Source organism: Leuresthes tenuis, unplaced genomic scaffold (genome assembly GCF_036924035.1).
Source record: "Leuresthes tenuis unplaced genomic scaffold, fLeuTen1.0.hap1 SCAF_22, whole genome shotgun sequence".
NCBI classification, from domain to species: domain Eukaryota; kingdom Metazoa; phylum Chordata; class Actinopteri; order Atheriniformes; family Atherinopsidae; genus Leuresthes; species Leuresthes tenuis.
In genome coordinates this window covers 27815679-27834156 of record NW_027325376.1, presented here as the reverse complement: position 1 = coordinate 27834156, position 18478 = coordinate 27815679, and the positions used below count along the sequence as shown (strand labels likewise).

The 18478-nt window shown below is 41.0% G+C and overlaps 3 non-coding genes across 3 annotated transcripts; all 3 read right to left on the bottom strand.

The window, feature by feature from the left end:
• Positions 1–9559: 9559 nt before the first annotated feature.
• On the bottom strand, positions 9560–9750 carry LOC140282500 (U2 spliceosomal RNA). The gene has a single exon (XR_011909928.1). It is a non-coding gene; the product is annotated as a U2 spliceosomal RNA (small nuclear RNA).
• A 285-nt stretch (positions 9751–10035) lies between these two features.
• Positions 10036–10149, bottom strand: LOC140282438 (U5 spliceosomal RNA). Its single transcript, XR_011909873.1, has one exon. It is a non-coding gene; the product is annotated as a U5 spliceosomal RNA (small nuclear RNA).
• A 2950-nt stretch (positions 10150–13099) lies between these two features.
• On the bottom strand, positions 13100–13213 carry LOC140282432 (U5 spliceosomal RNA). The gene has a single exon (XR_011909868.1). It is a non-coding gene; the product is annotated as a U5 spliceosomal RNA (small nuclear RNA).
• Positions 13214–18478: the final 5265 nt, after the last annotated feature.

Genomic DNA, 18478 nt, shown 5'->3' with positions numbered 1-18478 from the left:
GCAATAAACATCTCTCGACATATGACGAAGTACAGATTTTGCTATAAAATTAATTCCTTCTATGAGCCTGACATAAAACTGTTTGTCCTCCTTATTTATCCACTTCAAATCAAGTTTCAACAATGAAAAAAATTTTGTAGTTTGAGAAAGAACAACTTAATCTTCAGCAATCAGTATAAAAAGAAGGTAAGAAAAGGTGCAAATGCCAACCATACATCACTTAAAGGTGGAGCGGAAGTATTCGGCTGCAAATAGGTGTGAATGTCCGACCATAATTTGTAAAAAGCGGGTAAGAAAAGGTTCGAATGCCCGACTATATATTAACAAAAGCGGGAGGAGAGGTCTTTGGATGAGAGTGGGTGAGAATTTCCAACCATAATCTATAAAATGCGGTGAAAAAAAAGGTGTGATAGAACACTAAAAAGGTGGAGCGGAAGTGTTCGGCTGCAAGAAGGTGTGAATGTCCGACCATAATTGCTGAAAAATGTGTTAGAAAAGGTAAGAATGCCGGACCATACATCATCAAAAGCGGGAGAGGTGGTGTTCGGCTGCAAAAAGGTGTGAATGTCCAGCCATAATTACTCACAAACGGGTAAGAAAAGGTAGCATTGCCAGACCATACATGATCAAAACAGGGAGCGGAGGTGGTTCAGCTGCAAGAAGGTGTGAATGTCCGACTAAAGTTTAAATATATTAACAAAAGCGGGAGGAGAGGTCTTCGGATGAGAGTGGTTGAGAATTTCCAACCATAATCTATAAAATGCGGTGAAAAAGAAGGTGTGATAGAACACTAAAAGGTGGAGCGGAAGTGTTCGGCTGCAAGAAGGTGTGAATGTCCGACCATAATTGCTGAAAAATGTGTTAGAAAAGGTAAGAATGCCGGACCATACATCATCAAAAGCAGGAGAGGTGGTGTTCGGCTGCAAAAAGGTGTGAATGTCCAGCCATAATTACTCACAAACGGGTAAGAAAAGGTAGCATTGCCAGACCATACATGATCAAAACTGGGAGCGGAGGTGGTTCAGCTGCAAGAAGGTGTGAATGTCCGACTAAAGTTTAAATATATTAACAAAAGCGGGAGGAGAGGTCTTCGGATGAGAGTGGTTGAGAATTTCCAACCATAATCTATAAAATGCGGTGAAAAAAAAGGTGTGATAGAACACTAAAAGGTGGAGCGGAAGTGTTCGGCTGCAAGAAGGTGTGAATGTCCGACCATAATTGCTGAAAAATGTGTTAGAAAAGGTAAGAATGCCGGACCATACATCATCAAAAGCGGGAGAGGTGGTGTTCGGCTGCAAAAAGGTGTGAATGTCCAGCCATAATTACTCACAAACGGGTAAGAAAAGGTAGCATTGCCAGACCATACATGATCAAAACAGGGAGCGGAGGTGGTTCAGCTGCAAGAAGGTGTGAATGTCCGACTAAAGTTTAAATATATTAACAAAAGCGGGAGGAGAGGTCTTCGGATGAGAGTGGTTGAGAATTTCCAACCATAATCTATAAAATGCGGTGAAAAAAAAGGTGTGATAGAACACTAAAAGGTGGAGCGGAAGTGTTCGGCTGCAAGAAGGTGTGAATGTCCGACCATAATTGCTGAAAAATGTGTTAGAAAAGGTAAGAATGCCGGACCATACATCATCAAAAGCGGGAGAGGTGGTGTTCGGCTGCAAAAAGGTGTGAATGTTCGACTAAAGTTTGTAAAAAGCGGGTAAGACAAGGTGCGAATGCCTGACAATGTATGATCAAAAGCAGGAGCGGAGGTGTTCAGCTGCAAGAAGGTCTAAATGTCCATCAATAATTGCTAGAAAACATGAAAGAAAATTTTCGAAAATCAAACCGCAAATGATCATAAGTGGGAGAGGAGGTGTTCAGCTGCAAGAAGGTTTGAATGTCCACCCATAATTCCTGAAAAATGGGTAAAAAAAGGTGCGAATGCCCAACCATACATCATCAAAAGCAGGAGTGGATGTGTTCGGCTACAAGAAGGTGTGAATGTCCAACCAAAGTTTGTAAAAAGAAGTTAAGAAAAGGTTCGAATATCCAACCAAACATAATCAAAAGCGGGAGCAGAGCTGTTCGACTGCAAGTAGGTGTGAATGTCAGATCATAATTTGCAAAAAGCTGATGAGAAAGGGTGAGAATGCCCGACTATACACCATCAAATGCGGGAGCGGAGTTGTTCGGCAGTGAGTAGGTGTGAATCTCCGACCATAATTGCTGAAAAATGTGTTAGAAAAGGTAAGAATGCTGGTCCATACATCATCAAAAGCGAGAGAGGTGGTGTTCGGCTGCAAGTAGGTGTGAATATCCAGCCATAATTACTCACAAACGGGTAAGAAAAGGTAGTATTGCCAGACCATACATGATCAAAACAGGGAGCGGAGGTGGTTCAGCTGCAAGGTGGTGTGAATGTCCGACTAAAGTTCAAATATATTAACAAAAGCGGGAGGAGAGGTCTTCGGATGAGAGTGGTTTAGAATTTCCAACCATAATCTATAAAATGCGGTGAAAAAAAAGGTGTGATAGAACACTAAAAGTTGGAGCGAAAGTGTTCGGCTGCAAGAAGGTGTGAATGTCCGACTATATTTGGTGAAAAGCAGGTGAAGCAAGGTCTGAATGCCCAACCTTACATCATCAAAAGCGAGATCAGAGGTGTTTGGCTGCAAGAAGGCCATAGTTTGCCAAAAGCAGGTAAGGTGCGAATGACCGACTAAATATCAACAAAAGTGGGGGCGGAGGTCTTCGGATGCAAGTGGGTGTGAATATCCCACCATACAAGAATGGTGGAGAGGAATCTGTGAATAGCTGACCATAGTTTGCAAAAAGCGGGTGAGAAAAGGTGCGAATGTCCAACCATACATGATCGAAACAGGGAGCGGAGGTGTTTGGCTGCGACAAGGTGTGAATGTCCACCCACAATTAATGAAAAGTGGGAAACAAGTAAGTTTGAATGCCCAACCACACATCATCAAAAGCAGGAGTGGATGTGTTCGGCTACAAGAAGGTTTGAATGTCCGACCATAGTTGGTAAAAAGCGGGTAAGAAAAGGTGCGAATGCCCGACAATGTATGATCAAAAGAGTGAGCGGAGCTGTTCGGCTGCAAGAAGGTGTGAACGTCCGACCAAAGTTTGTAAAAAGCAGTTAAGAAAAGGTTCAAATATCCAACCAAACATAATCAAAAGCGGAAGCAGAGCTGTTCGACTGCAAGTAGGTGTGAATGTCAGATCATAATTTGTAAAAAGCTGATGAGAAAGGGTGTGAATGCCTATGACTGTAAACCATCAAATGCGGGAGCAGAAGTGTTCGGCTTTGAGTAGGTGTGAATGTCCGACCATAATTGCTGAAAAATGTGTTACAAAAGACTAGACAATGCAACCAAAGTACTCACTTAAAAGTTCTTGTTTTAACTTTGGTGCTGATGTCCATTTTGCGTGGCTGGAATATTTAACAAAAAGGGATTCATGAGAATATAGGTAAGAATGCCGATCCATACATCATCAAAAGCGGGAGAATTTGTGTTCGGCTGCAAGTAGGTGTGAATGTCCAGCCATAATTACTCACAAACTGGTAAGAAAAAGTAGTATTGCCAGACCATACATGATCAAAACAGGGAGCGGAGGTGGTTCAGCTGCAAGGTGTGAATTTCTGACTAAAGTTTGTAAAAAGCGGGTAAGACAAGGTGCGAATGCCCGACAATGTATGATCAAAAGTGGGAGCGGAGGTTTTCGGCTGAAAAGGTCTGAATGTCCAACCATAATTTGTAAAAACCGGAGAAGAAAAGGCTCGAAAGCCCGACTATACACCATCAAAAGCGGGAGCGGAGGTGTTTAGCTGCAAGAAGGTCTGAATGTCCACCAATAATTACTGAAAAATGGTTGAGAAAAGGTGCGAATGCACAACCATACATCATCAAAAGCAGGAGTGGATGTGTTTGGCTACAAGAAGGTTTGAATGTCCGAGCATAGTTTGTAAAAGGCGGGTAAGAAAAGATTCGAATGCCCGAACATACACCATCAAAAGAGGGAGCGGAGGTGTTCCGCTGTAAGACGGTGTGAACGTCCGACCATAGTTGGTAAAAAGCGGGTAAGAAAAGGTTAAAATACCCGACTGTACACAATCAAAAGACGGAGCGGAGTTGTTCAGCTTAGAGAAGGTGTGAAAGTCCAACCATGGTTTGTAAAAAGCGGATAAGAAAAGGTTCGTATGCCCGAATATACACCATCAAAAGCGGATTTCGGATTTTGCTATTAAATAAATTCCTTCACTCAAACTATGTTAAAACTGCTTTTTCCTTCATATTTATCGATGTCTAGATCGACTTCAACAAAGAACAACATTGGACTTTGCAGTAGAAGAAGTTGAAAATGATCTAGACATTGATAAATATGAAGGACAAAGCAGTTTACACTTGGTTTGAGTAAAGGAATGAATTTTATAGCAAAATCCGAAATCATGCATAACTCCTCAAAAGGAACGTATTGCTCAACCAAAGGGATGCTTCTTTCTCATTCAGGGTAATATGAGGAACTTTATGCTTGATATATTTTTAGACATGGATAACTATGAAGGACAAAGCAATTTTAACTTGGTTTGAGCAAAGCAATGCATTTACAGGAAAATCCGAAATTGTGCAGAACTCATGAAAGCAAGCTTTTTCTCGGATTCCTGATCCTCCAGTGTTGCTCTTTCCTATACTGTAAAATACAACCTTGTTCTTTGTTGAAATCGATCTAGACATTGATAAATATGAAGGACAAAGCAGTTTTCACTTGGTTTGAGTGAAGGAATTCATTTTATACATAAAATCCCAAATCACGCAGAACTTATGAAAAGAAGCTTATTCTCGGATTCCTGATCCTTCAGTGTTGCTCTTTCTTCTACTGCAAAATCCAATGTTGTTCTTTGTTGAAGTCGATCTAGACATTGATAAATATGAAGGTAAAAGCCCTTTTAACAGTTTGAGTGAAGGAATTCATTTTATAGATAAAATCCCAAATCATGCAGAACTCCTCAAAAGGTGCGTATGGCTTAATCACAAGTGTGGTTCTTTCTCATTCAGGGTAATATGAGGAAGTTTATGCTTGAAATATATGTAAAAAATGGGTACATATGAAGGAAAAAGCAGTTTTAACATAGTTTGAGTGAAGGAATTCATTTTATAGCAAAATCCAAAATCGTGCAGAACTCATGAAAGCAAGCTTATACACGGATTCCTGAAACTTTAGATTTGTTCTTTCTTTTACCGCAAAGTACAATGTTGTTTTTTGTTGAAATCTATCTAGACATTGATAAATACCAGCCGAACATCTCTGCTGCCGCTTTTGATAATTGGTTGGGCATTCTTGCCTTTTCTTACCCGCTTTTTACAAATTATGATCTGACATTCACACCTACTTGCATTCGAACACCTTCTCTCCCGCTTATGATCATGTGCAGTTTGATATTCGAAAATTTTCTTTCATGTTTTCTAGCAATTATTGATGGACATTCAGACAGTCTTACAGCAGAGCTCCTCCGCTCCCTGTTTTGATGGTGGCATTCGAACCTTTTCTTACCCGCTTTTTACCAACCATGGTCAGACTTTCATACCTTCTTGTAACTGAACACCTCCGCTCCCGCTATTGATTGTCTATAGTCGGGTATTTTAACTTTTTCTTACTCGCTTTTTGCCAACTTTGGTCGGACATTCACACCGTCTTACAACGGAACACCTCCGCTCCCTCTTTTGATGGTGTATGTTCGGGCATTCGAACCTTTTCTTACCAGCTTTTTACAAACTATGGTTGGGCATTCAAACCTTCTTGTAGCCGAACACATCCACTCCTGCTTTTGATGATGTATGGTTGGGCATTCGAACCTTTTCTTAACCATTTTTCAGTAATTATTGGTGGACATTCAGACCTTCTTGCAGCTGAACACCTCCGCTCCCGCTTTTGATGGTGTATAGTTGGGATTTCGAGCCTTTTCTTCCCCGGTTTTTACAAATTATGGTTGGACATTCAGACCTTGCAGCCGAACACCTCTGCTCCCTCTTTTGATCATACATTGTCGGGCATTCGCACCTTTTCTTACCCGCTTTTTACCAACTATGGTCGGACATTCACACCTTCTTACAGCGGAACACCTCCGCTCCCTCTTTTGATGGTGTATGTTCGGGCATTCGAACCTTTTCTTACCCGCTTTTTAAAAACTATGGTCGGACATTCAAACCTTCTTGTAGCCGAACACATCCACTCCTGCTTTTGATGATGTATGGTCCGGCATTCTTACCTTTTCTAACACATTTTTCAGCAATTATGGTCGGACATTCACACCTACTCATAGCCGAACACCTCTGCTCCCGCATTTTATGGTGTATAGTCGGGCATTCTCAACCTTTCTCATCAGATTTTTGCAAATTATGATCTGACATTCACACCTGCTTTTGATAATGTATGGTTGGGCATTCGCACCTTTTTTTTTACCCATTTTTTAGGAATTATGGGAGGACATTCACACCTTCTAGCAGCCGAACACCTCCTCTCCCGCTTATGATCATGTGTGGTTTGATATCCGAAAATTTTCTTTCATCTTTTAAAGCAATTATTGAATGACATTCAGACCTTCTTGCAGCTGAACCCCTCTGCTCCCGCTTTTGATGGTGTATAGTCGGGCTTTCGAGCCTTTTCTTCCCGGTTTTTAAAAATTATGGTTGGACATTCAGACCTTCTTGCAACCGAACAACACTTCTCCCGCTTTTGATGATGTGTGGTCCGGCATTCTTACCTTTTCTAACACATTTTTCAGCAATTATGGTCGGACATTCACACCTACTCACAGCCGAAAACTTCCGCTCCCGCATTTAATGGTTTATAGTCGGGCATTCTCACCCTTTCTCATCAGCTTTTTGCAAATTATGATCTGACATTCACACGTACTTGCAGTCAAACAGCTCTGCTCCCGCTTTGGATTATGTTTGGTTGGATATTCAAACCTTTTCTTAACTGCTTTTTACAAACTTTGGTCGGACGTTCACACCTTCTTGCAGCCGAACACCTCCGCTTCCGCTTTTGATGGTATATATTCGAGCATTCGAACCTTTTCTTACCCGCTTTTTACAAACCATGGTCGGACTTTCACACCTTCTTTTAGCCGAACAACTCCGCTCCCGCAATTGATTGTGTACAGTCGGGTATTTTAACCGTTTCTTACCCACTTTTTACCAACTATGGTTGGACATTCACACACCTCCGCTCCCTCTTTTGATGATGTATGGTTGTTCATTCACACCTTTTCTTACCCATTTTTCAGTAATTATGGGTGGACATTCAAACCTTCTTGCAGCTGAACACCTCCTCTCCCGCTTATGATCATGTGCGGTTTGATATTCGAAAATTTTCTTTCATGTTTTCTAGCAATTATTGATGGACATTCAGACCTTCTTGCAGCTTAACACCTCCGCTCCCGCTTTTGATGGTGTATAGTCGGGCTTTCGAGCCTTTTCTTCCCCGGTTTTTACAAATTATGGTTGGACATTCAGACCTTCTTGCAGCCGAAAACCTCCGCTCCCTCTTTTGATCATACATTGTAGGGCATTTGCACCTTTGCTTACCTGCTTTTTACAAACCATGGTCGGACTTTCACACCTTTTAGTAGCCGAACAACTCCGCTCCGGCTATTGATTGTGTACAGTTGGGTATTACAACCTTTTCTTACCCGCTTTTTACCAACTATGGTCGGACATTCACACCTTCTTACAGCGGAACACCTCCGCTCCCTCTTTTGATGGTGTATGTTCGGGCATTCAAACCTTTTCTTACCCGCTTTTTACAAACTATGGTCGGATATTCAAACCTTCTTGTAGAGGAACACATCTACTCCTGCTTTTGATGATGTATGGTTGGGCATTCGAACCTACTTGTTGCCCGCTTTTTACTATGGTCGGCTATTCACAGCTTCCTCTCCACCATAGTTGTATGGTGGGATATTCACACCCACTTGCATCCGAAGACCTCCGCCCCCACTTTTGTTGATATTTAGTCGGTCATTCCCACCTTACCCGCTTTTGGCAAACTATGGCCTTCTTGTAGCCAAACACCTCTGATCTCGCTTTTGATGATGTAAGGTTGGGCATTCAGAACTTGCTTCACCTGCTTTTAACCAAATATTGTCGGACATTCACACCTTCTTGCAGCCGAACACTTCCGCTCCACCTTTTAGTGTTCTATGGGGCATTCACACCTTTTTTTTCACCGCATTTTATAGATTATGGTTGGAAATTCTCACCCACTCTCATCCAAAGACCTCTCCTCCCGCTTTTGTTAATATATAGTCGGGCATTCGAACCTTTTCTTACCCGCTTTTTACAAATTATGGTCGGACATTCACACCTACTTGCAGCTTTATACCTCCGCTCCACCTTTAAGTGATGTATGGTTGGCATTTGCACCTTTTCTTACCCTCTTTTTTTACTGATTGCTGAAGATTAAGTTGTTCTTTCTCAAACTACAAAATTTTTTTCATTGTTGAAACTTGATTTGAAGTGGATAAATAAGGAGGACAAACAGTTTTAAGTCAGGCTCATAGAAGGAATTAATTATATAGCAAAATCTGTACTTCGTCATATGTCGAGAGATGTTTATTGCTGAAGAAGTTCTTTCTCATTCTACAAAGTACAACGTTGTTTATCGTTGAAACTTGATCAGACATGAATAAATATGAAGGACAAAGCAGTCTTAACTTGGTTTGAGTTAAGGAATTCGTTTTATAGGAGAATCCGAATTCGTGCATACCTCGTAAAATAGAGCTTATTTTCGGATTCCTGAAGAATGAGTCTGGTTCTTTCTCATAATACAAAGTTTGTTGTTCATTGTTGAAACTTCATCAGAAGTGAAGAAATAAATGAATGCCTATCAACAAATGTGGGATCTAAACTCTAGTGCTTCCTCTAAAATAATTTCCTTTCTCAATTCAGAAATGTGTGTGTGTAAGTCACAACACCCGTGACACCAAAACGGCTTTCTTTTCTCTCTTTTCTCTACACTCTGCACTGTGAGCACACACACCAAATCAGAAAGGCTTTTTTCTCTCTTTTCTACATTATGGACTGTGGGGACACAAAACCGCTCTCTCTTTTTTTTTTTGATTGTGTGCCAGCGCTTAAGATATGTTATGAAGAGAAACCAGAGTACGATTATCCGTCACTGCGGGAGCAGGGCATCAGGCTAGTTGGCATAGTCACCTTCCCCATGGTGAGCTTTGCTTGGTTGAGACGCTTGCTCTCCCCCCTTTCTCCTCGGTTGACCAAGTAGGAACAATCAGGCCCTATTCGATGGCTGCCTTGTCTTTTACTCTGTGCAAAAGACAAGGCAGCCACAAACACCACGGGAACACCGTGTTGAGGCTTTGTTCTGACCGCTCATTCGGTGTCGCGTTTCTTTCAAGCAATTCTCCCGGTTAGCCCGCACTCGGCTCGCTCCCAGAGCCGTGTTAAAGTCTACTTTGCATTCACTCTCTTTTCTCAGCAGACTAAAAGAAACTTCCATCCTGCACCGCTGTTTGCTTTTTCACAAGAGCAGAGAAGAGCGCACCGTTCCCAGCGGCACTGCAGTACCAGGTTGATGCTTGGAGTGAACGGAGCAAGCTTCTTTTTCAACTCCTATTGCTAAAAATCCATTTAATATGTAGTCCTCGTATAGAGAACATATCAGATATTAAACTGATAAGAACAGATACTACACTTGATCTTAGCCAAAAGGCAGAGAAGCGATAACTGTCCACTGGTTCACGTCCGAGGGCCCTTCCTGGCACAATGCGCACTTGTAGCGGTGTTCTTTTTATGGCCATAGCTGGCCAGAGTGTCACTTTGCACCTCCGCCCACCCGCTGCACTGAGCACTCTTCAGCCCTTTTAAATGGTATAACTTTGCACTCCCCAACGCTCCAGCAAGCACCATTCAAGCAACATCGGCACAGTCGCAACAAGTAAGGCGACTCTACTCAGAGAAGTCACTCTGCACAGTAACAAGATTTCTTTTGCACAGATAGAAAGGGCTTCACCCGCAAAGGTAAAGCCTGCCAAACATAGAAACAACTCCTTAGTGCTGCTCTTCATGGAAGTCTTTAGTAAAAGGCGACAGACTTGTACGTTATGAAGAGAAACCAGAGTACGATTATCCATCACTGCGGGAGCAGGGCATCAGGCTAGTTGACATAGCCAACTTCCCCATGGTGAGCTTTGCTTGGTTGAGACGCTTGCTCCCCCCCCTTGCTCCTCGGCTGACCAAGTCGGAACAATCGGGCCCTATTCGATGGCTGCAACACCTGAAAGAGATATTGATGCGAGACCCGATCAAAAGCTTTTTCAAAGTCTAAATTCAAGACGACAAGATGGGTGTTTCTGTCTCTAGCGTAATCAATGATGTCTTGAATCATTACGAGGCTGTCAGGGAGTTGTCTCCCTGAGATGGCACAAGCCTGGTCTGGGTGAATTACCTCCTCTAAAACAAAGGACATCCGTGTCGCTAAAACTTTGCTAAAAAGTTTACTGTCAAAGTTTAAAAGTGTGATGGGCCTCCAATTATTTAGGTCAGTCTTATCATTTTTTTAATAAAGTAGAGTAACTATTCTCACTCTAAAACTGTCAGGCAGTCGGTCAAGTTTTTCAAAATCTTTAAAAACATCTAAAATGTCTGATGATAAAAGGTCCCAAAAGGTCAGATAGAATTCTGCAGGAAGCCCGTCTAAACCCGGAGCTCGACTTCTCTTAAAACCTGTTAGGCATTTTTTTTAACTCTAAAGCAGTAAAATCCTGTGTCAAGTGTGCATTCTCTTTTACGGTTTTGTCAACGAATTTAAAAATTTCTGCCAATGTTTCCAAGTGCACTGGTTTCTCTTTTTACATGTTACTATAAAAGGTATGTACAGTTTCAATCATCTCTTGTGTGGATTTTGTTAAAAACCCATCTTCTCTTTTTAGATTTTGAATACACTCCTTTTTATTTATAACTTTCTTAAAAAAGTACCGTGTGCATTTTTCACCTTCCTCAATTTCCTGCTCCCTGCTTCTTGCAAAAATTCCTTTACTCTTTATTTCTGCTAAAACTGACATTTCCTTTTTGACATCTTTGATTTCTTCATTAAAGTCTATGCCACACTGATTTAGTTTAAAGTAGCGCTGTAAGCGTTTCTGTAGTCCCATCTTACATCTATTCTCTTTCCTTTTTTTACGTTTACCTTGCTGTTTAAAAAAAGTCTGCGTCGTTTCCTTTACCATTTCCCACCATTGTGCATGTGTTTCGTAGAGGTCTTGAAGGGTCTGCCACTCTTTATAACATTCCCTGTACTGACTGACTATGATTTCATCCTCCAACAGGGAACAGTTGAGTTTCCACAGACCACTTCCTACCGTCACACCAGTTGGGGGTGAAAGGGTGCAGGAGAGCATAAGGTGGTCTGAAAAGAAAACAGGGGTTAATCTAACATCAGTGGGTGGACAATCTCTAGTAAAGAATCAATGCGAGAGGCTCTGGTGCCATCATGACTAAACCAGGTGAAGCCCTCCTCTCTGGGATGCATGGTTTTAAAACAGTCAGTAAGCTTAAAATCCCCTCCTACAACTAAAAGTACTTGCCCTAGCATGTAAAGCTGTATATCTTCTAAAAGGTCATACCTGTCCTTTTTTCCATTGAAACCATAAATATTTAAGAGGTTAAAGTCTTGCCCCATAAAATTCAAGTGTGCTAAAAGTGCCCGTCCGTCTCTCACCACTGTGCTACCTTTCACCAGAACATGCGGATTTTTAATTAGAATGGCCACACCATCATTTTTATTTTTATTTGAGCCACTCCATATCGATAAATGGGGCCACATTTCCTCCCATTGTCTATGGGTTTTTTTTAAAAAGGTAGTCCACATTCTTGTATTAAAAACACATCTGATTTTATGGAGTCTAAGAAGGATAAAATACTCTGGGCTCTTGTCTTTGATTTCACACTTCTCACATTTAGTGTTGAGAAGGTGAGAACCATTAAAAGGATAAAGGAAAGTAGGTATGTCATTTTCGTTTTTCTAAGTTATCAAAACAAATTACACACTCAGGTTATTTCTTGGGAAACTAGCTCTTCCTTCATTTCTTTAGGTGAAAAGTGAGTAGGGTGATCTATATTTCCTTTTCGGACTCTCGGTGTTGGCCTCTGAAACAATGTTGCATTTAACTTTGAGTCCCTGGGGGTTGATTGCAGAGCTAAAGTTAAAAAGGAGACCTCATTTGGTGAGTCGGAGGGGAAGACTCTAGGTTCTTCCACTGAAGAACTGTCTGAAGGGGACCTAACCCTTCCCCTCTTCTCTGATACCACTGGGGAATCAGAGGACAACTCAGATGCCGTCCTCTTCGGCTGTTGACCTTCGGGGAGGTGAGTATCTTCACTAGACTCACCTGTCTGCTCTTCCTCCTCATTTAGCGTAGCTCCACCCTCTGCCTGTGAATTCTCACAGACTTCAGCACTGAGGGGTGAGGCCTCTACAGGCCCCTCCCCTTTTTGCTCCTCACTTCCAATCCAAGCTTTTGGCGGGAAGTTTGAATTTATTGGGTCAACCTCTTCACTTTGTTCACCAACTTCCACCTCTGGTCCTTCTCTTTGTTGGCTTGACTGTGGCTTTACCGTCTTTAATTTGTTGGCAAAAGATTTAGGGCAATCTCTGAAGAGGTGATTTAATTCTCCACAGAGATTACATTTCCTGCCATTTGGACACTCTCGAAAAGTGTGCCCAATTTCTCTGCACTTCCCACATATCACCTTGGTACAAGCCTCAACCAGGTGCCCATGCTCACCGCACTTGCGGCAGAGCATGGGCTGCACCTGGTAGTGGATGTAACCTCGGTTTTCGAGGTGGCCAGAGTGTCACTTTGCACATCCGCCCACCCGCTGCACTGAGCACTCTTCAGCCCTTTTAAATGGTATAACTTTGCACTCCCCCACGCTCCAGCAAGCACCATTCAAGCAACAACTTTGCACTCCAGCTTCGAACATCGGCACAGTCGCAACAAGTAAGGCGACTCTACTCAGAGAAGTCATTCTGCACACTAACAAGATTACTTTTGCACAGACAGAAAGGGCTTCACCCGCAGAGGTAAAGCCTGCCAAAAATAGACACAACTCATTAGTGCTGCTCTCCACGGAAGTCTTTAATAAAAGGCGAAAGAGTTGTACGTTATGAAGAGAAACCAGAGTACGATTATCCATCACTTCGGGAGCAGGGCATCAGGCTAGTTGGCATAGCCACCTTCCCCATGGTGAGCTTTGCTTGGTTGAGACGCTTGCTCCCCCCCCTTGCTCCTCGGCTGACCAAGTAGGAACAATCGGACCCTATTCGATGGCTGCCTTGTCTTTTACTCTGTGCAAAAGACAAGGCAGCAACAAAAACACCACGGGAACACCGTATTGAGGCTTTGTTCTGACCGCTCATTCGGTGTCGCGTTTCTTTCAAGCAATTCTCCCGGTTAGCCCCTTGGGATTTTATCTATAAAATTAATTCCTTCACTCAAACTATGTTAAAACTGCTTTGTCCTTCATATTTACCATGTCTAGAAAGATTTAAACAAAAAAAACAAAGTTGTACTTTGCAGTAAAAGAAAGAGCAGATCTAAAGTTTCAGGAATCCGAGAATAAGCTTACTTTCATGAGTTCTTCAAGATTTCGGATTTTGCTAGAAAATGAATTCCTTCACTCAAACTAAATTAAAACTGCTAAACCGCTAATCTGTTACATGTAAGGCAGATGTCAAATTCACCGAAATAGGATCTAAGGGTATTCGGCCAATCGAGCTGTAGCAGCTTCGGTAAAAGAGTATAAGTTGAAGAGTTTGTGAATAAAAGTGTGCGCACACATAGTGAGCTGTAGGAAAATAGGCAGGGAGCAATGCCGGCTGGGGTATATGTTCTTGTATGTTGTCTGACTGTTTGATTTGAATGTGTTGTGTAAGTGTCCTGTTGAATGTTACATGTTTGGGCTTTGACACGCTTCACTCTGGTTGTTAACTGTGTGGTGTGTCCTGAAATGTTATATGTTTGGGCTTTGTGACATGCTTAATGCTTGTCAGTAGCTACCCACTTATTCATATATAGCAACTGACAACATAAGAAGTCCGGACATACTTTGATAGTAGTTGTAGAAGTATCCTTGTAGTGATAGAACAGTAGATGAACAGGTGCCTGCGCATGTCTCACGAAAATAAAATGGGTGTATGATTGCTGACGGCAGAGCAATACTGCCAAACTTATGAGTTCTTGTGGCAAACTTGATTCAGTGTCTTGACGTGTATACGCTGTTTCGCTGACTTGATTGTCATAAGAAACAAAGTGTGTTTGTTAAGATCCGACCATTTTATTACGGGAGGATCAGTATGTATGTATTCTGATGTGACTGATAAACCCATTCGTATCTTAAGCATAATCTAATACGAGAGACAACGCCCTGGCACACCATCAAAAAAAAAAAGAGAGAGCGGTTTTGTGTCCCCACAGTCCATAATGTAGAAATTAGAGAAAAAAGCCTTTCAGATTTGGTGTGTGTGCTCACAGTGCAGAGTGTAGAGAAAAGAGAGAAAAGAAAGCCGTTTTGGTGTCACGGGTGTTGTGACTTACACACACACATTTCTGAATTGAGAAAGGAAATTATTTTAGAGGAAACACTAGAGTTTAGATCCCACAGTTGTTGATAGGCATTCATTTATTTCTTCACTTCTGATATAGTTTCAACAATAAACAACAAACTCTGTATTATGAGAAAGAACCAGACTCATTCTTCAGGAATCCGAAAATAAGCTCTATTTTACGAGTTATGCACGAATTCGGATTCTCCTATGAAACGAATTCCTTAACTTAAACCAAGTTAAGACTGCTTTGATAATAGATATACATATGAAGGATATGTATTCATGTCTAATCAAGTTTCAACGATAAACAACGTTGTACTTTGTAGAATGAGAAAGAACTTCTTCAGCAATAAACATCTCTCGACATATGACGAAGTACAGATTTTGCTATAAAATTAATTCCTTCTATGAGCCTGAATTAAAACTGTTTGTCCTCCTTATTTATCCACATCAAATCAAGTTTCAACAATGAAAAAAATTTTGTAGTTTGAGAAAGAACAACTTAATCTTCAGCAATCAGTATAAAAAGAGGATAAGAAAAGGTGCAAATGCCAACCATACATCACTTAAAGGTGGAGCGGAAGTATTCGGCTGCAAATAGGTGTGAATGTCCGACCATAATTTGTAAAAGCGGGTAAGGTGCGAATATAAATATCAACAAAAGTGGGGGCGGAGGTCTTCAGATGCAAATGGGTGTGAATATCCCACCATACAAGTATGATGGAGAGGGAGCTGTGAATAGCCGACCATAGTTTGCAAAAAGCGGGTGAGAAAAGGTGCGAATGTCCAACCATACATGATCAAAACAGGGAGCGGAGGTGTTTGGGAGTGTGAATGAACACTCATAATTAATGAAAAGCGGGCAACAAGTAGGTTTGAATGCCCAACCATACATCATCAAAATTAGGAGTGGATGTGTTCGGCTACAAGAAGGTTTGAATGTCCGACCATAGTTTGTAAAAAGGGGGTAAGAAAAGGTTCTAATGCCCGAACATACACCATCAAAAGAGGGAGCGGAGGTGTTCCGCTGTAAGACGGTGTGAATGTCCGACCATAGTTGGTAAAAGGCGGGTAAGACAAGGTTAAAATACCCGACTGTACACAATCAATAGCGGGAGCGGAGTTGTTCGTTTACAAGAAGGTGTGAAAGTCCGACCATGGTTTATAAAAAGCGGGTAAGAAAAGGTGCGAATGACCGACAATGTATGATCAAAAGAGGGAGTGGAGGTTTTCGGCTACAAGAAGGTTTGAATGTCCACCCATAGTTTGTAAAAAGCGGGTAAGAAAAGGTTCGAATGCCCGACTATACACCATCAAAAACGGGAGCGGAGGTGTTCCGCTGTAAGACGGTGTGAATGTCCGACCATAGTTGGTGAAAAGCGGATAAGAAAAGGTTAAAATACCCGACTGTACACAATCAATAGCCAGAGTGGAGTTGTTCGGCTACAAGAAGGTGTGAAAGTCCACCCATGGTTTGTAAAAAGCGGGTAACAAAAGGTTCGAATGCCCGAATGTATACCATCAAAAGCGGAAGCGGAGGTGTTCGGCTGCAAGAAGGTGTGAACGTCCAACCAAAGTTTGTAAAAAGCAGTTAAGAAAAGGTTCGAATATCCAACCAAACATAATCAAAAGCGGGAGCAGAGCTGTTCGACTGTAAGTAGGTGTGAATGTCAGATCATAATACGCAAAAAGCTGATGAGAAAGGGTGAGAATGCTCGACTATACACCATCAAATGGGGGAGCGGAAGTTTTCGGCTGTGAGTAGTTGTGAATGTCCGACCATAATTGCTGAAAAATGTGTTAGAAAAGGTAAGAATGCTGGACCATACATCATCAAAAGCGGGAGAGGTGGTGTTCGGCTGCAAGAAGGTGTGAAAGTCCGACCATGGTTTGTAAAAAGCGGGTATGAAAAGGTTCGAATGCCTGAATATACACCATCAAAAGCGGAAGCGGAAGTGTTCGGCTGCAAGGAGGTGTGAACGTCTGACCAAAGTTTGTAAAAAGCAGTGAAAAGCTTTTCATGTGTTCTCATGTGTTCTCTGCATGTTTTGGGATTTTGTTTTAAAATGAATTCCCTCACTCAAACTATTTTAAAACTGATTTGTCCTTCATAGTTATCCATGTCTAAAAATGTTTGAAGCATAAACTTCCTCATATTACCCTGAATGAGAAAGAACCACACTTGTGATTAAGCCATACTTTCCTTTTGAGGAGTTATGCATGATTTGGGATTTTGCTATTAAATAAATTCCTTCACTCAAACCGAGTGAAAACTGCTTTTACCTTCATATTTATCAATCTTTATCGATCGACTTCAACAAAGAACAACATTGGATTTTGCAGTAGAAGAAGTTGAAATCGATCTAGACATTGATAAATATGAAGGACAAATCAGTTTACACTTGGTTTGAGTGAAGGAATGAATTTTATAGCAAAATCCGAAATCATGCATAACTCCTCAAAAGGAACGTATTGCTCAACCAAAGGGATGCTTCTTTCTCATTCGGGGTAACATGAGGAACTTTATGCCTGATACATTTTTAGACATGGATAACTATGAAGGAAAAAGCAATTTTAACTTGGTTTGAGCAAAGCAATTAATTTACTGGAAAATCCGAAATCGTGCAGAACTCATGAAAGCAAGCTTTTTCTCGGATTCCTGATCCTCCAGTGTTGCTCTTTCCTATACTGTAAAATACAACCTTGTTCTTTGTTGAAATCGATCTAGACATTGATAAATATGAAGGACAAAGCAGTTTTCACTTGGTTTGAGTGAAGGAATTCATTTTATACATAAAATCCCAAATCATGCAGAACGTATGAAAAGAAGCTTATTCTCGGATTCCTGATCCTTCAGTGTTGCTCTTTCTTCTACTCCAAAATCCAATATTGTTCTTTGTTGAAGTCGATCTAGACATTGATAAATATGAAGTTAAAAGCAGTTTTAACATAGTTTGAGTGAAGGAATTAATTTTATAGTAAAATCCGAAATCGTGCAGAACTCATGAAAATAAGTTTATTCTCGGATTCCTAAAACTTTTGATTTGCTCTTTCTTTTACTGCAAATTACAACTTTAAAAAAAAAAAAAAATCTATCTAGACATTGATAAATATGAAGGTAAAAGCCGTTTTAACATAGTTTGAGTGAAGGAATTCATTTTATAGATAAAATCCCAAATCATGCAGAACTCCTCAAAAGGGGCGTATGGCTTAATCACAAGTGTGGTTCTTTCTCATTCAGGGTAATATGAGGAAGTTTATGCTTGAAATATATGTAGAAATGGGTACATATGAAGGACAAAGCAGTTTTAACTTAGTTTGAGTGAAGGAATTCATTTTAAAACAAAATCCCAACACATGCAGAATTCATGAAAAGCTTATTCTCGGATTCTTGATCCTTCAGTGTTGCTCTTTCTTATATTGCAAAGTACAACGTGGTTTTTTTTGTTTAAATCTATCTCGACATTGATAAATATGGAAGGAAAAAGCAGTTTTAACTTAGTTTTAGTGAAGGAATTCATTTTATAGCAAAATCCGAAATCGTGCAGAACTCATGAAAGCAAACTTATACTCGGATTCCTGAAACTTTAGATTTGTTCTTTCTTCTACTGCAAAGTACAACGTTGTTTTTTGTTGTAATCTATGTAGACATTGATAAATACCAGCCGAACATCTCTGCTGCCGCTTTTGATAATTTATGGTTGGGCATTCTTACCTTTTCTTACCCGCTTTTTAAAAATTATGATCTGACATTCACACCTACTTGCAGTCAAACACCTTCTCTCCCGCAAACTCCCGAAAATTTTCTTTTATGTTTTCTAGCAATTATTGATGGACATTCAGA